Here is a 13,219-nt window from a genome sequence, read left to right as displayed (position 1 = left end):
GAATGGAAAGTGACAGATCGAGCGCGTAACAATCGAATCACGCGAGCACGATAATTGCACAATAATTGACAACTTTAGTTAATTTAACCTTATCAATTTTATCTTCGTTCCCTCGGATTCTCACCGATCCATCGCGGCCCCAACGGATGACGATTCGTCACGACGAACTCCTCAAATGGGAATCCAAACACCAAAGATTCTCTTCCTGTATCTCGGTTCCGTGTTTATAGATATCCCCGTCCACAGGATAAAAATCTCGTCCACGGCACAGTCACGTACACGCCACGTATCCATCCGCGTATATACCCGACCGTGCAGCGTCTCTAATTCCATTGGCAGTTATTACTTAGCTCCCACAGTGGTGTACGCTTAATCTTGGCGCCGTAAACATCCCGCCAGCACCGTTACGAAAATCCGAAGGAAACCCCCTCGCCTCCGTTCAACCCGTCCCTTTTTCCCCCGCTATCCCGCGCGATAATCCCGCTACCCGGGATGTCATTTATCCGAAACACCGGGGGGATATAATCTCAGGTAGCTCCTCTTCACCTTTACCTCGATTCTTAGTCAGCCCGTGACTAATCGCCTCCTATTAACGAGCTCATTGTCTGCGCCCCGTTACGACCTCCAGCCATCCAGGAACCGCGATAATTCCTCTTCTCTTCGAACGTTCTCTGGAAACGATTCCGCGATCTCTGTTTCGAACACCGAAATCGACCGTTTAACCCGCGCTCACACACACACCGCGCGTCCAAGTATGCGCTAATTGTATACGCGCGCGCATACGCACACGCTCGAACGTTAGAGGCTCGAATCGTAGCGCGAGGGACGGAGCAAAGAAAGGTGGAAGGGAAACAGGTTAAAGGGAGAGGAGAGATACGGCGAGGGGAGAGATACGGCGAACGTTGCGGGGTCCGAAATCGTCGGTGGACGACTTGGAAGCCGAGCGTCCAGAAGAGTAAAATTCCGGGCCGGGCGACACGGCGGCTCGTTAAAATGCTTGTGGGGGTTTGGGGCGCCCCAGGTAATTGGCGATTAGCGATTAAAACGAACGGCCGTTCTCTTTCGTTCTTTTCGGGATCCTCCTCGCCTTCTTTTCCCTCTCCCCCTTTCCCTCTCTTCGCCGCCGCCCTTTTCTTCGTAACGCGCTCGTATAAACCGCCTTTTATCGGTTCACCTTTCGAAAGAGAGAGGAATAGAAGAGGGGAGGATGGTTTCGTACGTAGATTGGCCGATTTTATCTTCTACCTGGCAGCGATGACACTCGGCCGTGGCCGTGGTTTTTCAAGATTCTCTCTTCTCTCCGGTCGCGAGGCGGAGACGAAGTGGAATGGCGTCCTTAATCGTGCGACCCGAGGCAACGATGATCGCTTACCGGACGAGATACGAAGCCATTTCTTGCCCCACCTTCGCCTGGGAATTCTTCGCGCGAACGGTCGACCGGAAATAAATAAACCGAAACCGGGTGGACGCTAATTTGATCGTACTTAGCCCCGAGAGGAGGCTCGTCAAGCCGAAAATTGGTTATATTCTTCGCTTTTAATTACGTTTTACGCGATCGCGATTATTAATTCCCTTGCTGACTTTTAGAACGGGAAAGTTAAAGTTCTTATTTATCGGGTTCGAGTATCGGTACGGCTTTCTTAAACGCCATTTATTTTTAATATCGATGCGAGGCGTGTATACATGCGTTAAGAAAAGGATGCTTTTGATTATATTTCGGATCGCGTTCGGAAGAATATTCGGAAGATAATAATAAATTCGCCAGTTAATTGGTTCGAGGTAAAAACGAATTTTATAAAACCGCCTCGATAATACAGGATGATAAAGTCTTGTTCAAGATTGCATAAGACGGCCATTTTTTCACCTCGTAATCTTAAATGAGATACGGTCTCGGAAAGTAGCTCGATAACACGATGCAATTGTTATAAAATATACGTATGCTTCGAATCTTTTCAATAAAATCTATAAAATTGGAATAATTATCGATCGTTCCTTCAACGTTTCGATTTAAATTTCTCACCGCGCATACACACACACACACACATACACACACCGATCGTAGACAGAATAAAGAAATTATATGAAATCGTTGTCCTTGTTACAGTATTAACTCCCGTTAAATCGTGGCGGAAACCGGAGGACGAGCACGGCTGCTATTTATCCAAAGATCCTCTCTTTGTTCGCGGCTCGTCGGAACGATCGACGATCGGAATTGTACGGTGAAAACGACGAGGGCCGAGTGAAATTAAATGCCGCGCGACCGTTTAAGGATCGACCATTGTGATTTCCGATTTTTTTCCACGGTAGCGGTCGCTCGAAGTCGGCCAGGTTAATTTGCCTTCCCGCCGATGACCGTTATTTCGGTATTGCTTGAAAGTGGTTACCCTTGTCCGGATCGGGATTAGTCATCGAGCCGATCCGCGATCACCGTGTACACGTAAATGAGTCAACATCATCCTCGAGTCTCTCTCTCTCTTTCTCTCTTTCTCTCTCCGAGTTCTTCTTCCTCGATCCGAATATTCTGCGAAAAAATTCTTCTACGTTTAATAATCCTATGAATATCATCAACCGATTTGGAGTAATATAATATTACGTTACCAATTTCACGTCATTGAATCTGAACTTTTGGATAATTATAGTTCTGAAAAAAAAAAAATTTTTTTTCGAAATATTTCTACATATTCCACAATCGTGTGTCTGAAACTTTGACTGCGATGAATTACCATCTATAACCATCTTCCTCGTTTCTATAAAGCGTCCTAGGTATGTCTGTTTACACGCTAAAAAAAAAAAAAAAGTAATAAGTTATTTTATCTAAATTTTTCAATATTTACACACGCAACTTTCCCCTATGCCTTATTTCACGGCTCGGTCCTTAATGGTACGAGCATTTCCGCTTAAATACCTGTTCACATACGTTTATCCGATTTACGATCCGTCAAAGCATCGTTTCCTCCGCGATATTCCAAGGCACGTTCATTTATTCAACATCCAGAGGGACGTGTGGCCTCGAAACGAGCCGGTGAAACCTTGATAGCGCGCGAAACAATCCCACGACATTATTTCCTGCAGAGCTCCTCGTTTCGAGTTGTTCTCGAGTAGCCGCGCGCGCGCGCGAACAGCCCGCCGCTTCTACGTACTTGTTACAGTGCTCGCCGTGGAACAGTGTTCCAACTGGCGGGTTCATCGGCAATTTGAATAATTCTCTCTCGAAAGGAACGGTTTCTCATCTCGAATTCGCCTAACGTCCGATGTTTTTGTTGCACCGGCCGGCTCGCTCGCTATTTACCTCGGAATGCGAGTGCTTCTGCTCCACGCCACTTCGTAAATGTTCCATTCCCACGGGGAAAAGTCTGCGAATCACCTCCTGCTTCGATCGATCGATTTCCGTTTTCCAGGTAAAACCTCCATTCATAGTGTGTATCCATCCCATTAAAATCCGATGGACATTTACTTTCCACGCGTGGCATCGTTGAATTGATTCCAAGCGTTATCCAAGCGTTTGCGTCTATGAACAAGAGAGATATGAGATAGCGATGAAATGTTATGGGTGATCGGCGTCATAGATACACCCAATTTATGTCGCGTCTTTGAATTCGTGTGAAAATCGGCTCGGAGAATATTTTTATCTTGTTTATCTTTTTTCACCCAAACCACCGCGAGAAGGGGCTTAATAGAACTCTCTTCCGAGATATTTCGAGAGAGCACGGGTGGACGAGAGGGGGGAAAAAAAAAGGATACAAGACAACAGAAGCAGACTATCTACTCTGTGGATCTCTTGGCGATCGGAATATCGCGTGCAAGACTCCTCGAGGGAGTCTCGCCGGTTAGATCGATCCGGTACGCTCGTCCTTAGCGTGAAGAGCGCGAGGCTCTCTCTTCTCGCGAAACCGGGGAGACCCTCGTCTTCGATTTTCGATGATCTAGATCTGGGTAGCACCAGGAAGCCGGGACCGAAGGCAAAATTACCGGTGGAAGGAGGCCTCGTTCGCTCGCCTCGAGAGGTCAGAGGGCGATAGCGGTACCTTCTTCGGAGCCAAGGAAGGCCTCATCCTCCGGGTCCTACCACCTATCGTGCTAGTGTGCATTGCACGCTCCAGTACGAGCGTTCCCTCCATCTTTGTATACGTATATATACGTGCGCATGCAGATTCTTGTGCACACAATGACGGGGCACAGCACACGCTCGAATGGAACACACGGATCTGCTCATAGAGCGGGAGAAAAGTGGTCGTGCAACGAATGCTAAAGGATGGCCGCCGGCGGCGGACGAGGAGGGCAAGGAGGAAGGCGAGAGGGGAAATGGAGATGGCGGAGAACAAGGAAGAATCAACCGGGGAGGATATTAGAAGGCACTCTCCCGCGGCGCTAGACGAAATTTGTCAAACAACCCGGCGGGCCCCAATTTGTTCTGCTGCGTATCTTTACCACGTTGAAGGAGCCGTAGGTGGTTCTTCGAGATCCTTTCGCTGCACGATCGGTGGATGATCGTTATCCTTGCTACCATATATCTTATTACTAGCTTATTAAAAGATTACGAGGATTAATTTCGCGTTTCTAATTTCGATTTCGTTTATCAATGTCATGATATTGATTGGTACCTTTGTTCACAGCGAGGAAGACGCGTGCTACCGTGTTGATTGACTTTTTAATTCATGATCAAGGTGGTGTCGATTGGGTTGGTAGATGGTAAACTTGATATTAAATTTTTGGAGAGGAAGTGATAATCCTTTAAATTTGAAGTTGAAAAATTAAAAATCAATTTGTAAGAAAATAACATCAACCGGGAAGAAGAATTCAGGCAAAGAAATAATATACGTACGCAAGCATACGTAACCAGAGGGGCGTAACGCTCCACGTTACTTCAATTTGCATGGTAGCAGGTAATCGCGTTCCCAGAACTAATTTAGCCATATCAGACCGAGGACACGGTCCGTGATCGTGAGCCAGATAACATTGCAGATGATTATCGGACGATGCGATTTCTTGCTCACCGGAAACCGTAAGTAAACGCGCTAAGCCCCGCGTCAGATGGCCGCCACAAATTAACAGCGTATTATTTACCGCTTGACACTGTCATAAACCCGTTACATTTTCAGACGTTCATCCGTGTAATCTCATTGTATGATAATCCTTCGCGAAATATAGAGAATAAAAGGAAGAGTTAAAAAAAGAAAAAGGAAAGAAAAAGAATATCATTACGCAATTCATCTTCTTCTGAATCCATTCATAGGCAGAAACCATAGAAAAAGTAAGCGCTATGATATACGTGAAACATTATCCAAGAAGAAGATAACGTTCCCAGATTCTCATTCGATTACGCCACAAATTAACAGAAATTAACGAGCAACATCGTGCGACAGATATTATAACGATTCGAGAAAGAATTGTGTTAAGCTTGACAATTTATTTTATGATGCTGCTTTGTAAATCTAGATAAATCCGGATGTGTAACAATCGTTTACGTCAGAAACGCACGAAAAGTGTTATCGGCAAAATGGACGTGACGGTTCATTCGTCTCAAGGACAATTTATACAACTTCCACTATCCGAGGTGAAACTTTTCGAGATACACGGGTGAACGAACTCTGTAAGTTGTTCCTCTTCTTGTTCAGAGTTTTTAATTAGAGAATTTCTTTCGGCGAAGGATCGTGGTTGAGAAAGCTTCTTTGCCGATCCTTGTACTGCAACTGTCAAGCACGATTGTCTAGGACAGGGAATGGCATTGGTATAACTGTTCAGCTGAAAGAAAGACGAATAGAAAATATTTGAATTTCTTTTAGGCGGTTTCGCGTCACTCGATACCACAACTTGCTTCTTACCATCGCGATCCAATTGATTCCTGGAAGGTAACTGTTATGATCTCCACTCGTCGTTACCGCGCTTCTTCGCTATAGATATAGGTTCTATGCTTCTTTTCGAAAGAGCATCGTCGAGATGATTATTTGCTTCACCGGCGATAACCAGTGTCAATTCTTCCGACATCAAAGCTTCCTCGTGTTGAGAAATCTTCCCGATCCCCGGCCACATCTCGATCCCAAGGGTCTCGTAATGAGATTAACCTTTTCGAACACTTTTTTTCCATCGAAGAAGTCGTCCATCCAAGAACTTCCGTCGGAGGATGATCACTCGAGTACCTCGCGTTCTGAAAATTATGCGGCCGCACCGGACCGTGTATGCACGTGCAGCTCGCGTTTAAATCGTGTAAGCTATCGGAAAAGATCGTTACCAGGAACCATAAGAGCTCAGGCCACGTCGGCACGAGACACACGGGGATGAATCTTCAAGAACCGGGTTAGCAACGACCGTTGAGCGGCCAATGAAGTGCAAGCCGGGGATCCAGAGACGAGGCAGTTTGCCGGAGAAAACGGCCCGAGCACCCACTTCCAGAACCTCTAAAACACTTTAAAGGGGAATGAAGCTAGTCGTAAGGGAATATAGACTATCGTTGTACCTGGCGTAACCACAACGCAGCAACTCTTGGAAGCGGCACCATCGGCCTGGTCCCAGCCCTGGAATACCTTATCCATTAGACTATTATTTAGACAATGTCTTAAAGGCCAGTGCGGCTGAACGGCCACGGTCTGTACTTCGCCTGCGGCCAACTTGTAATTTGAAAATTACCGCGGGGTACCCTTCACCCGCGTGAAATTAATATATCCGATGCTTTCGAATTATTTGAACAAATTGCGGTCGAAAGGTACGTGTCCACTTGAGAGTGAAATTATAGCAAACTTCTCTTGAAAGTATTTATCACGACTGGATATTGCGTTGAGGATAATTATCTGAAAAAGAGAATTTTCTAAATTAATTCCGATACAGTTTCGTATTCTGAGAATAACTGTCGCAAGAGTCGATCGATGAAGAGAAATATAATTACAATTTGTGAATTAATAATAAAACTTTCGGAATAAAGCTATCGTCCATTTATGAAAAATTTCAAACGTTGCTCTTAAATGAACACACAGTTTGAAAACACATTTGAGAGCAATTGTCTGAAGAATCTTTCAAATGTGTCTGAAGACTAACTACGAGATCAAGGATCTCGTGCGTTTTCAAGCTCGTTACGCAACGATAACGGAGCAATGATAATCGATGGTATACGTCGATCTATTCGATGTATATACAGTTAGAAAGAAGTAGCAGAATCTATGACAAAAATCGTATCGGCATAAATTCCATCGGCTCGCGGAGAGTTAATTACAGCCGCGAGTGTTCCTCCTAACGAGGCAACCGTGATGAAGCGTAAATAAAACCGAGGCAGCCGAGAAATTCGCGTAATCCTGTGCGTTGGCCGATGAACGTGCGATTAAATTCCGATTACTAAATAGAAGTGGAACGTAAGGTTAATCGTAGTCAGGAGAAATTAAGTGACTCGACTGTAAAATTGATTCCTATATATATATATATACATATATGTACATTGAAATGAATAAACGATTCTTCTCTCTCCACCAAGTTATACCACTCGTCGCGTACACGCCGTATATACAACGTTCCCGGGACATGATTAAGCTCTTCCGATCGCGGAGGTCGTGATCACGAGTCGGCCGATATACGTATGCGCTCGACTCGAAAATCAGGGCAAGCCGCTTCTTCTCGCGGGAACGTCGCGAACCTACGTCGATATCACGAGCGGAGCGCATCGTCTTCTCCTACATTCCCAAGGAAGGTAGAGAGGAATCCGTTTCCACGTTGTCAACCTTCGATCGAACATCCCGACCGGCGATAACCCAAATCTATCCATGCATCTATCCACCGGATGAAGTTAAGCCGTTGGAAACTCCCATTGATCACCGTGTTGGGTTCGCTTAACGAGAGTGACTAAGAATAGACGACTCGGGGTACCTTGGACAACGGGGACGAGAGGAGAGTGGCAACGAGACGGCGGTGGAGTGAAGAGACGGAGAAGAGCGAGTAGGCAAAGGGAGCCGGGTTAGGTAAAGCACAAAGGTAAGAGAGAAGGGAGGTAAAAATGTTTGGAGAAAAAGAAAAGGAGATGGAGGTGGAGGGAAGAAGGAGAAGGATGGAGAGCGGCGAAGGAGTCGAAAGAAACAGGAGGAGAAAGAACGAAGGGGCGGGAAGGGAAGAGGGAGTGGACCACGTTGAGGTCGCGACCTGTAGCCCGCAGGCCCCAGTGAAAGGCCCAACGGCGATCCGCATCCGCGGGGCCCTGAGCGATCGAGACGGCTAGCCTTACGAGAGAGCGAGCGAAACCGAGACGGACGGCGAGCCCTGTGCTAAGGCACCGTGAGCCGTTTCTTAAGATCGCGTTCTTCTTAGCGAGCCCACTGCCATTATGGCGCACTTAAAGTGGCAATCGTGTGGAAGGCAGCACCGCCGCGCAATAGCCACGAGTTGCGCAACCTTCGGTGACCCCACCCTGCGAAACTGAACCGTGAATCGAGTTCGATGAAGAAGCAAGTGGTTCTACGCTAGATAACTAATAAATCGTTGATAATAACTAGCTGGATGGCGACGAGTGGATATGTTGAACCAGAAGATCTGTAAGTACAATGACGTAGATAATATATGAATTTGAAGAAAAAGAAATGAGTTGTAAAAGGAATTGTACTTACTTATTCATTGTTTTTAAAGATAGAATTGCATTGGTTACTGGTAATTATTATTAGTAGTGTTATTACAATGTTTTATTGTAATTTTTACTGCAAAATAATATATATTAATATCATGTTGTATGGTATAATGCAAAAAAATGTAAAAAGCAAAGGTAATTAATCAATAACAAAACTTACTTTTCTGTCTAAAATGCTTGCTTTGCTTTTCTCGATATTATTCGATTTGTAATAGAGCACTGGATAGAAACCTTCTGTACAGATATCCCTTATGCTCTTCATCGCAGTCAAGTTTCTCTCGGTGGCTGGGGGTCCCAACAATCACGGATACAGCTTTGATCGAACGATAATTGGATAGATTACGCGGAACCTCCTCCAACTCCGATAGCATCTCGTTTATGCGCCCGTTTTATGTGTTATACTGCCCGTGGTCCTCCATAACGTATACTTGGCTACAATACGTTCACGTTGGCCCAGTACCTGTAAACACGATACAGTGGTTGGTATGGGAATTTTTTCCTCGTTTGTTAATGCTTAAGAACCATGGAAAATAATCGTTAACTACTTAACTTCCGATTCAGCTCGCTGCTTTTGGCACTTCTACTTTCTCGTTCATCACGAGAAACATTTTTTGATTATTATATATTTAGACAAAATGTAAGTAGATCGATCACTCATATGAAGCTAATTGAAAAAACTTTCGTGCAACACGCGAATTTAATTAAGTTTCATTAAAAAGTTTCGAATGAAAGATTTCCTTAGTTATTTCTATAAATATTTGGAAAGTACATGTTAATACTTTGTTTATTTGTAATTAATATTCTACGTATTATGTTCTATACACGAATAAGAAAATATTTAAAAATATTCAAAAAACAAGGTACTTTGGCACGAAATCAGACGTAGCATACGATTAAAAATACACAGATTCTTCGGAATAATTCGTGCGAAATAGTAATTTTAATTTTAGCGATAAGAAAACCAACCATTCCGTTGCATTCGAGTCAAGACTCGTGAAAACTCATGGAGAAGGTGTGATCACGCGATCGCATAAAATTTCAGCTGCCGTATCCTACGATTTAGACACAGTTGTCTGCAACAGCCATGAATCTTCGTGAAATTCTAGAACTTTTAATATTCTTATTTTCGATGTAGTCGATGTATATCTGATACGATGAACATCAGCCTATCTAAAACTTCGAGAAAGAAAGAAAATAAGATTTAAAATACGAATCGAAAACATCAGGACGATCAAGATCAAGGTTACGTAACTAAAACAGGTCATTTGTTCGACTAGGTGCTAGTTTCCATTAGTTCGCGATAAAATCGAGGTGATGCGGAATCGATCATGCGCACGAATGAACGCGGACAAGAAAAGAAATCTTCTTGTGAAAAAGCAGGGATTGTTTGCTATAGACTAAGGTAATAATGCGATCATTGATTCGAGCGACCGCGAACTGATTTTTATCCATCAATATAGAGACCAACGACTTCAGTCGTAGATTTTATAGTTAATAGTTAAATCCTTATAGTTAATTATACGATAATTATACGATAATAAATTGAAATAAGATTGAATGATTAAAATAGAAAGATGATAATTACCAGTTGTCTGATGTTTGACAGGTTATGTATATCTATTCAAGAAGGAACCGAAGTTTGCCACCCAACGTTCGATAGATCAGTATAATCGATTCTCGTCTTGCATCTAATTCTTGCTTGTTCAGTGTGATTCGATTAAATCAATGGTTTCAATTACACGGTAGTGTTAGGTTTTAATTAGTGGTCTAGAAGATGTGAAGTGAAAGATAATATAAACTACCTGTATACAATAGGTTTATCTTTACATAATTCAATCAGTGAAACGTGTCAACAAAGTTTTAAATCAAGATAGACTTGTCGATGCGAGTGAAACATCAATTGGCTGCCATCATCGAAGCAAATCTCTGAAGAGTGTAAAACATGTAAGTATTTTTATTCATGCTATAAAGCCGAGTTTATATTAATTACTTTAACTCGTTCAAAATCTATATTTCAATCGAATGAAATAAACTTTTGATCATTTATTTAAAATTTGTCCATTTTTCTATATTAAATATTAATATATCTATCCGATGGCGCCAACTATAGTTGATCATACGAACAATTCATTGCAATTATCAATATGGCTGAACCGTTATACAATATGGCTAATTGTCTAATGGTGTCCATTACTCGTTAATCGTATAAATAATTCAAGTTTATTCATACATGAAAAAACTTTTAACTAATTAAATGCGGCTTAATGTGATCGATCGATTAGATAACCAATAAATTTCGGGTCATTCGAACGAAAGAATCAGTAATTTTTCGAACAATAATTACGCATCACGTTTCTTTCTTTCTCATCTCGGTGAGCAATAATGTTTCGGTGGTTTGGCGCGAAATCGTGTAAACTGGAACGATCGTACACACGTTGGAGAAAAAGAAGCAACGTACGAAAAAGCGATAAGAACCGCCATGATTCCTAGCCGAGCTTGGAACCAGTGTTCTGACTGTGGGAAAACGATCGACTCGAACGGTGAAAGAAGGTTCGTGGACGTCGTAAAAAGCGTTAAACTCGTGATTAGACGCGGATTCGCGCATGCCCTTGCTCGCGTCTGATTCCTCTTTGTATCCAACCCACCATCGTCGTCGATATTCCGGCATCGATCGTTTCTTCTTCTTTCACGCGTTTTTCGCGACCGCCCTCAAGATCGGTGATACCCGATTCTCCCCTGGCACGAGTTCGGTCCACGTTCACGTCGCTTCGAAAAAAAGGAGACGAGGTTGGAGAACGATTTTCGAGCCGTTCAACCCGATCCGCAAACCGTGACCATCCTTAACAGGTTTGATTTAACGCTTCTTTCGTGCGTACAATCAGTTTCGAATGTAATTCCGATCTCTGCCAGCAATTTTTAGTTCCCATTAGTCGATTTCTAGATATTTTTGTATAATTACGTGACTGTCGGCCGAGCTTTCTCGATTAACACATTCAACGCGATAATAAAAATCGAAGCGGATCTCAAGATATCGGCGGATATTATTTTTTGATAAAAAATAATTGTAAAACGAAATGAGAAATGCAACAAAATTCAAAATAATGTGTGCATACTTGTATGCGAAACGATACGTGAAAACTTTTTTTTATTTTTTACATATTTTGTTCATGACGCGTTGAATGTGTAAAGATATTTATACATGATTAGGAATACCATTGCAGGATAAAAACTGTGTCCGAAGAAATTGCGAGTCCCACGGAAATTCAAGTGTTCTGGATGAAAGATTTTGCGATCGTTACCATGAATATCCCGCACGGGGAACGTAACGCAGGCAAATTGGAGATGTTTTTTTGTAGCCTCGTTCCGTTCGTACGAGGATGGCTACAAAATATCGAATTAATAGCGACAGACTCGTGTTTAGTATCGGTGATTGTAATTTAGTGGTCCAGTAATGAAAGACACAGCGGGAGCACGCTGCTCGATGGAAGCGCACTGTTAATTGCTGGTCAAAAGTAGGAAATAGAATCGTGTCTGAACGATTCCACGGATCATTAAGTGCGAACTGTGTCGTGTAAGATATTCAATATCCTCTCGGTTCTCGACTCGCGCGTCCTCGACTTCCGCAAATAAGCTTCGCGAGTAGAGATTTATCCCAAAGGGAAGACGCGATTTGTAGTATCTTGTATTATATTCGATAAGGAATACAACTATTGGGAGAGTTCAATAGTCGTTAAACTTGAAGGATCAACACATTGATAACGAAAGACTATTGTAAAACATGGAATCGTTTTAACGATTGCGAATAAATCTCTTCGAGTACTGAAGAATTCACTTATCCAAGATTCCAAGTATAGAATCAATAAAGAATTTATTCGTTAAAAGAAAACCGTCATCTGACATTTTCTCACATTGTGCTTAATAGAATTTGTACCAATCTCACAGTTTCACGGATGAGTCTCGATTTAATATTTTTCACGTGGACAATAAAAAGCTGGACTGTATTTGAGAAATTTATCGCGCGTGCTTACACGGTGGGTAGTCGAGGTGAGAAAAGGAGCGCGTAGCCAGCCAGGGGTACGGGGGAAAAAAGACGGAACAAGTAGTCTGAAGCACGTAGCGTGACCCAAACCCGTGACAAATTCATCGTGTCACGCCGTCTCACGTGTTCCAGGGATCGTGGACCACCGTTGAGACCGTAGAACGCAACGCAATCGTGACTCTCGTCATTGATACAATTTAGAAACGCGATCATTAACGCTCCATTCGTTAACGTACCCGATCACGCGTGACTTTCTTTTTTCACACATTTCGATTAATTTTCAAATTTACAATTTAATTAGCAGAAAATTAACTCGAGTCAAAAATTCCAAAAGAATTGATCATTGAGATTTTCCCCTACACAGATATCGACACACGATATCCTTTCCTTAACTCGATCTCGAATTTGTTCCTCGTTCGTTTCTGCTTTCTCTGAAACATCGAAGATCCTGCTCGACTCATCTTCCTCCGTTAATCATGCATCGTCCCTAAAAGGCCTTCCACAACGGTTGCACCACCAGGCCCCCATTCCAACTTTATCTTCCTCCAATATCATCCAACACGTCACCCATCGATCAGTCGATC

At 43.1% G+C, this 13,219-nt stretch overlaps 3 long non-coding RNA genes across 4 annotated transcripts; all 3 read right to left on the bottom strand.

Moving 5' to 3' along the window:
- Positions 1 to 622: 622 nt before the first annotated feature.
- Positions 623 to 4,232, bottom strand: LOC122714758. Its single transcript, XR_006346705.1, has 4 exons — positions 2,918 to 4,232; positions 2,724 to 2,780; positions 2,599 to 2,641; positions 623 to 2,521 (listed from the first exon to the last, which is right to left on the bottom strand). It is a non-coding gene; the product is annotated as an uncharacterized LOC122714758 (long non-coding RNA).
- Positions 4,233 to 4,601: 369 nt separating this feature from the next.
- On the bottom strand, positions 4,602 to 7,389 carry LOC122714757. Of its 2 annotated transcripts, XR_006346704.1 has the most exons (5): positions 6,455 to 7,389; positions 6,230 to 6,403; positions 5,823 to 6,145; positions 4,823 to 5,742; positions 4,602 to 4,729 (listed from the first exon to the last, which is right to left on the bottom strand). It is a non-coding gene; the product is annotated as an uncharacterized LOC122714757 (long non-coding RNA). The 2 variants fall into 2 exon arrangements; XR_006346703.1 differs by having other exon boundaries at positions 4,632 to 5,742.
- A 1,233-nt stretch (positions 7,390 to 8,622) lies between these two features.
- LOC122714759 lies at positions 8,623 to 10,310 on the bottom strand. Its single transcript, XR_006346706.1, has 3 exons — positions 10,182 to 10,310; positions 9,563 to 9,772; positions 8,623 to 9,056 (listed from the first exon to the last, which is right to left on the bottom strand). It is a non-coding gene; the product is annotated as an uncharacterized LOC122714759 (long non-coding RNA).
- Positions 10,311 to 13,219: the final 2,909 nt, after the last annotated feature.

Source organism: Apis laboriosa, unplaced genomic scaffold (genome assembly GCF_014066325.1).
Source record: "Apis laboriosa isolate Shangri-la unplaced genomic scaffold, ASM1406632v1 scaffold34_cov151, whole genome shotgun sequence".
In the NCBI taxonomy this organism is placed as follows: domain Eukaryota; kingdom Metazoa; phylum Arthropoda; class Insecta; order Hymenoptera; family Apidae; genus Apis; species Apis laboriosa.
The sequence above is the reverse complement of the archived record's forward strand: the minus strand, read 5'-3'. Positions and strand labels throughout refer to the sequence as shown.